The sequence below is a fragment of the Chiloscyllium plagiosum genome, chromosome 41 (assembly GCF_004010195.1).
Source record: "Chiloscyllium plagiosum isolate BGI_BamShark_2017 chromosome 41, ASM401019v2, whole genome shotgun sequence".
Taxonomy (NCBI): Eukaryota; Metazoa; Chordata; class Chondrichthyes; order Orectolobiformes; family Hemiscylliidae; genus Chiloscyllium; species Chiloscyllium plagiosum.
In genome coordinates this window covers 6,441,271-6,448,395 of record NC_057750.1, presented here as the reverse complement: position 1 = coordinate 6,448,395, position 7,125 = coordinate 6,441,271, and the positions used below count along the sequence as shown (strand labels likewise).

Here is a 7,125-nt window from a genome sequence, read left to right as displayed (position 1 = left end):
AAGTTCCCCTCCAAGCCACTCATCATCCCAACTTGGAAATATATCACCATTGCTTCAGTGTTGATGGGTCAGAGCCCCCTCTATAAGGGCATTGTGAGTAAATTAATATAATGGAGACTCAATGGGGAAGATTTTTTTTTAAAATTCATTCATGGGATGTGGGTGTCCCTGGCTGGGCTCAGCATTTATTGCCCATCCCTAATTGCCCAGGGGGCAGTTAAGAATCAACCCCATTGCTGTGGATCTGGAGTCACGTGTAGGCCCAGACCAGGTAAGGATGGCTGTTTCCTTCCCTAAAGGGCATCAGTCAACCAGATGGATTTTTTCCAACAATGGATTCCTGATCATCATTAGACTCTTAATTCCAGATTTCTATTGAATTCAAATTCCACCAACTGCCGTGGTGGGATTCGACCCCAGCACCCCAGAACGTGAGCTGGGTCACCTGCAGTAACAGTCCGTGATGATGCCACTAGGCCGTCACCTCCCTGTTGAGTTCCCCTTGAAAGAGAAGAGGGGTGGAAAGGGTTTAGGGACACAGTGCCAGATCTTGAGGCCCAAGTCCCTTCCGCTAGCAGAGCGCTAGAAATCGGGGAGAGTCTGGAGGAGGAGTCCGGCGATCGCGAAGGGTTGCTGAAGTCACAGGGCCAGAGAGAAGTGAATATCATTGGGGGAGCAGGGTCACCACATGGCTCTTGGTAGCAGCCATTTCCATTCCCGCTGGGGATGGCCCTGTTCTGGCTTCCCTCAACTTGCTGACCTTCCCTCAATCATTTCTTTCGCTCTTCCGAGACCCTTTTGAGTGACTGAGAGAGAGCGAACATTACCCACCATTCCACCCCACCCCTGAAAGTAGCAGCGTCTCCTCAAAGTGCATGGCGTGGGGGGGGGTGGGGGGTGTACAGGGAGGGGCGATGCACGCCTTTAACGACCTCACCGCCTCACTGGCGTGCTTGATGTCTCTCAGCTGCATGTATCCCAGAAAAAATATATAAATGGTTTCAACGTTTGCAGAAAGAATGGACAGGGATTAGGATTTGCAATATGGTTAACTTTCACCTTGTGGCACCTGGTCTCAGTTAAATGGGCTAAAATGTCTGCCTGGGCCAGTTGCCATGGCGATTTAGTAGGCCCTGTTAAAAGCCCTATCGATCGACAAACTAAGCACGCTCATTGATTTATTGAGTGGCATATTTTTGTCTTGCCGTGGAGCCAAATGGAAGATCAATACCATCTCCCCAGGCTGCCAGAGGTACACGTTCCCGGGAGTGTGTGTGTCTGAGGGCAGGTAGGCCTCAGGCTTAAGACCGTGCAATATTCTCCTCAGGGAAGCGTTCTCCATTAACGCTGTGGTAACGAGGCGGAGGGAGAAAAAGCTTTCATTCATAAAACGCTACTTGGCTCCTACAAAGTAAGCCCACAATGGCCTCTCTGTTTGCCCCGCAGTTGAATAAACAGTTTAAGGTGTTTAACCAGACACGGCTGCTTACTCCGGGCCTCTTGACTTAGAGGATCCTGAAGCCACACTCCCGAAGATGTTCAAATCCTGTGCATTACTGAGGGAATGCTGCACTGTCCGAGGCCATGATGGCTCACTGAGGTACCCCCTTCAATCAAAGTACCATGCCAACCTTTCAAAGCGGAGCAAGCGAGTTCCCCTCCCAACCCCCCGCCCCCCCCCCCCCCCCCACCACACACATTTTCCTGCCTGATATCTACCCCCCAGTCCACACTTTTCTTTTCAAAGATGAATAGATTATCTGCAGATACTCACGTTTCTGTTTGTGGGATCTTGCTGTGCATTGATTTGGCTGCCTAATTTCCTGCAGTGTGCCTGTGTGTGTCACTGCCTGGAAAAGGCTTTTGGGCGGTCCCAAGGCCCTGAAAGGCGCTATGTCAACGCTCGACATTTTGCCCACGGACGCGTTTGCCTGATTGCGCACGGTAAGATCCCAGCAATGGGGTCAATTTCCGATTGATCCGGTTTATGGTGTAGGTCGTGGGGGGGTGGGGGCGGGTGGAGGCATTTAAGATGCTGGTCAGGGCGTCATGGGAGCTGGCATTTGAGGTAGGTGGAGACTTTGGAAGGTCATAGGTCACGAGGGGACTTGAGAAGGTTTAAGGTTGGGGTGTTGCTGAGACCAGGAGAAGCCGTGAGGTAGTCTGGGTGATGGTGATTTGGTCAAAGCCAGCGCAACTGTGTGGATGGATTCTCGATGAAGGAGAGAAGGAGATTCCCGGAGATAGCGGAGTCCCGGGTACAGTCACAGGAACAGTGTTGCTTTGTAGCGTTCCAGAGAGAGAGAGAGCGAGAGAGAGAGAGAAGCCTTTGTCCAAGTAATTGCTGCTTGTGTTCCAGTTCCCTGATGACATTTCGGAATCTCCTCTTGCCCGTCAATCTCTGTATAATTGGGAAGCAGGCGACCCAGTGGTGTTTTCCGTTAATCCGAAGACCCGGCTAACTTTCCGAGGAGTCAGGTTCAAATCCTGCAAGGGATTCGAATTCGGTGAAAAGCTGTGGAATTAAGCGTCCAACGATGACTATGAATCCATTGTCAGAAAACCCCATCTGGTTCACTAATGTCCAACAGGGAAGGAAACTGCCTTCCTTACCTGGCCTGACCTATACGTGACTCCAGACCCACAGTGATGGGGTTGACTCTGGGCAATGAATGCTAGGCCTAGCCAGAGGCAACCCTACCCTGTGCATGAATTAAATGAAAATAGAAAGAGAAGAGACCACAGTAGGCCATTTGGCCCATTGGGCCTGCTCTGCCCTTAGGATCATAGAATCCCTACAGTGTGGAAACAGGCCCTTCAGCCCAACAAGTCCACACCGACCCTCTGAAGAGTCTCCCAACCAAACCTATTACGCTACCCTATTACTCTACTTTTAACCCTGATTAATGTACCTAACATACACATCGCTGGACGCTATGTACAATTTAGCACGGCCAGTCCACCCTAATCTGCACATCCCTGGGCACTACACACATCCCTGAACACTATGGGTAATTTAGCATGGCCAATCCACCCTAACCTACACATCCCTGAACACTATGGGGTAATTTAGCATGGCCAATCCACCCTAACCTACATATCTTTGGACTGTGGGAGGAAACCCACACAGACCCTGGGAGAACTCCACACAGACGGTCGCCCGAGGCGGGAATCGAACCCGGGTCCCTGGTGCTGTGAAGCAGCAGTGCCAACCACTGAGCCACACAGCGCCACCCTCCATTGAAGGATCGTGGCTGACTATCTGAATCCCTCATCTGTTCCCACTTTCTCCCCGATTCCCTTTGATCCCCTGAGCCCTAGTCGCAATGTCTAACTCCTTCTGGAAATTGGTCAACGCTTCGGCCTCAACCAACGCTCAGTGGCCAGTTACTGATGGCCTCAGACCACGGGTTTTGAGAGCAAGTGAGCTTTGTCCCTGGGACCTGTGGGAGAGGATTCAATTTAAATCTTTTTCCAGGACACGGAGCATGGGACAGTCGGGACGCGGTGCAGGTCGGGGAGAGGGTTATTGGGATGTGACACTTTCTCCACAACTCCTTGGCCTGCTTCTCCAGAAGAGATTTGCGTTTAAGTAGCGCCTTGCTGTAAAGGCGCTTCACTCAGGCCAGGGCTTTATCAGAATCCAAGATGGGGGTGTGGGGACAGGTTTAATCAAGGCAGGAGGGTACTTTTAAACTCTGCAGACTATTCCGGAACACTCCGTCTCCTGGTACAGGAGGAACTTTCAAAAGGGGACCGCTGGATGAATACTTGAGAAAGAATGAAGAGTTCATGAGATGGAAGGGGTTGTCCCTCTAAAGCTGTCCCCTCATGATCCTACACTGCTCCTGAAAATATCCACAGAAAGGTGCCAATGGGGCCATCCCTTCGGTGATAACCCTCTGAAGCAGCTATGTCTGAGTCTGTGTCCGACTCCCCCTCGGAAGTTGTTTTAGAATCGGCTTTGCTACCCTCCCTTCAGGCGTGACCTTCCCAGGTCTCCATCAACTCGCTGCTATCCAAAACCAGACGAAAGTTTCTCCGCCTCGCTTCCTGCTTCTGTGGCTAGTGGCCTTAAAGTTTTGACGGCTGGGCTTTGGCCTTCCCTTGGACCACTTGGCTCATCCTCACGGCTCTAACTAAATGCAAACATCTGTGGCGGAAGGGAATGGGGCAATGAACGATGTGAAGGTGTCAGGAACACACACCCTTGTCCAACCCTAACACACGGCCTCCAATTCACCAACGTCGGGAAGACCACTTGGCTCATCCTCACGGCGCTAACTAAATGCAAACATCTGTGGCGGAAGGGCGTGGGCCAATGAACGATGTGAAGGCGTCAGGAACACACACCCTTGCCCAACCCTAACACACGGCCTCCAATTCACCAACGTCGGGAATCCATTTCCCACTCTGCCTTGCAAACGGGCCGTCCAGCCCACTGAGCTAACCAGGCCCCAGTACAGGGGTCCTCCTACGCTGTGGTGGTAGAGTCCCCACCTCTGGACCAGGAGTTCACATCCCACCTGCTCCAGAGGGTGTGTGTAATGGCATCACTGAACAGATTGATGGGTACCTCCTGACGCAGTGTTAAAACTCAGACCGCGTCTGCTATCTCCCCCTCCCCCTCGCCTCACCCCAGATTTGGGGGTACAATGATTTTGTTTTTGGATTGTCTTTGGGATGTCTTCTGGGGAAGAGGTGACCTGTTCGGGGGGGGGCGGGTGCAGGTTGCGCCTGATCTGGAGGGCGGTAGGGGGGGACAAATATCTTATTGGCCAGTTTTGTCCCTATTATTACGATACCGTTTGGGGACATGTACGGGAGCAAACCCCACTTTCCTACTTAGAGTGTAACGGCAGTGGAGAAAAGGCGAGGGGTGAATTGTATAAGGTGTTGTTGGAACTGATTTGGAGGAGTTGGTGTTGGACTAGGTTGGACAAAGTTAAAAATCAGGATCAGAGTGGTGCTGGAAAAGCACAGCAGGTCAGGCAGCATCCGAGGAGCAGGGGAATCCTCATTCCTGATGAAGGGCTCTTGCCCGAAATGTCGATTCTCCTGCTCCTTGGATGCTGCCTGACCTGCTGTGCTTTTCTAGCAACACACTCTTTGACTCTGACTCTCCAACATCTGCAAACTACAGTTAATTTGAACTGGAGAGGTGGGTGTTCGGCAAAGTTGCAGCTGTCGGTCTCCAGCAGGATCTCTCCCTCGTCTATCTGATTCTCCACCGCCATGACTGGGAGACCATTGCTAAGCTGGGTGAAGCTGAATGCAGCATCAACACACAGCCACTCAGCATGGAAACAGACCCATCAGTCCAACCACTCCGAGTCATAGAGACGTACAGCACCTTTTGGTCCATCTCGTCCATGCCGACCAGATATCCCAACCCAATCTAGTCCCACCTGCCAGCACCAGGCCCATATCCCTCCAAACCCTTCGTATTCATATACCCATCCAGATGCCTCTTAAATGTTGCAATTGTACCACCACTTCCTCTGGCAGCTCATTCCATACACGTACCACCCTCTGCGTGAAAAAGTTACCCTTCAAGTCCCTTTTAAATCTTTCCACTCTCACTTTAAACCTACATCCTCTAGTTTCGGACATGCCCACCCTTGGGAAAAATGACCTTTTGCAATTCACCTTATCCATGTCCCTCGTAATTTTCAACATTTTTGGGATTTTACCGCTGGAGCATTGGAGGTAGAGGGGGTGACCTTATAGAGGCGTAGAAGGTCATGGGGATGTGGGCCAGGAGAAAGCAGATGGGACTCATTTAGTTTGGGATTATGGTCGATTGGACTTCCCTCCCTTTATTGGTCAGAGTATTGAGTACAGGAGTTGGGAGGTCATGTTGCGGCTGTACAGGAACTAGAGGGCATAGGTTTAGGGTGAGAGGGGAAAGATATAAAAGAGACCTAAGGGGCAACTTTTTCACACAGAGGGTGGTACGTGTATGGAATGAGCTGCCAGAGGAATTGGTGGAGGCTGGTACAATTACAGCATTTAAAAGGGCTGTTTTCCCTGGAGCGTCGGAGGCTGAGGGGTGACCTTATAGAGGTTTATAAAATCATGAGGGGCATGGATAGGGTAAATAGACAAGGCTGTGGTTGGGGTTTGGGGGAGTCCAGAACTAGAGGGCATAGGTTATGGGTGAGAGGGGAAAGATATAAAAAGGAGCAACTTTTTCACACAGAGGGTGGTGCATGTATAGAATGAGCTGCCAGAGGAAGTGGTGGAGGCTGGTACAATTAAAGCATTTAACAGGCATCTGGATGGGTATATGAATAGGAAGGGTTTGGAGGGACATTGGCCGGGTCCTGGCAGGTGGGCCCAGTTCAGTTGAGGAAAGCTGGTTGGCATGGATGAGTTGGGCTGAAGGGCCAGAGGAAGCGACAGATGCGGGTATAGTTACAACATTTAAAAGACATTTGGACAGGCACGTGGATAAGAAAGGTTTAGAGGGATATGGGTCATATACTAATGTCCTTCAGGGAAGGAAACTGCCATTCTTACCTGGTCTGGGCCTACATGTGATTCCAGACTCTGGACAATGTGGTTGTCTCTTAACTCCCTTCTGAGTAACTGGGCAATCAGTGTTAGTCTAGGCAACGACACCCTCATCCTGTGAATGAAGAAAATAACAACGCAAGTAAGTGGTTCAGTTTGGAAACTTTGGTCAGCATGGTTGACTTGGCTCAAAGGGCCTGCTTCCATGCTCGTCTGTGTGAGGAGCTAACCCACACTCCCCTGTTTACTGTCCCTCACCTAGTCGCTAACCAGGTTAGCAATCTGCCTTCAGTTGCCTGAGCCCCAATTTCACCCCCCCGGTCTCTTCACAAGAACTTAATCACACACCTCCCGCAAGTCTGTGTAAATAATGCCCAGTGACATTCCTCCCCCACCCACTATTTCAATAACCTCTTCACAATAAAAGGTTCAATTAGGTTTATCAGGATCCTTGACAAATCTCAGCTGGCTCTCCCTAATCAGTCACATGTCCTTGAGATGCCGTCATTAATTATAGACTCGTTGGCTTCCCGTTAACAGATGTCAGTCGGACTCTCCAGAGCTCTGTCCTAAGAGAGTGGAGTGATCCATGTGATTCAGGAGGGGGTT

General features: G+C 50.8%; 1 long non-coding RNA gene across 1 annotated transcript; it reads right to left on the bottom strand.

Moving 5' to 3' along the window:
- Positions 1–1,721: 1,721 nt before the first annotated feature.
- On the bottom strand, positions 1,722–6,900 carry LOC122542936. Its single transcript, XR_006309890.1, has 3 exons — positions 6,775–6,900; positions 6,523–6,631; positions 1,722–2,487 (listed from the first exon to the last, which is right to left on the bottom strand). It is a non-coding gene; the product is annotated as an uncharacterized LOC122542936 (long non-coding RNA).
- Between the last annotated feature and the right edge of the window lie 225 nt (positions 6,901–7,125).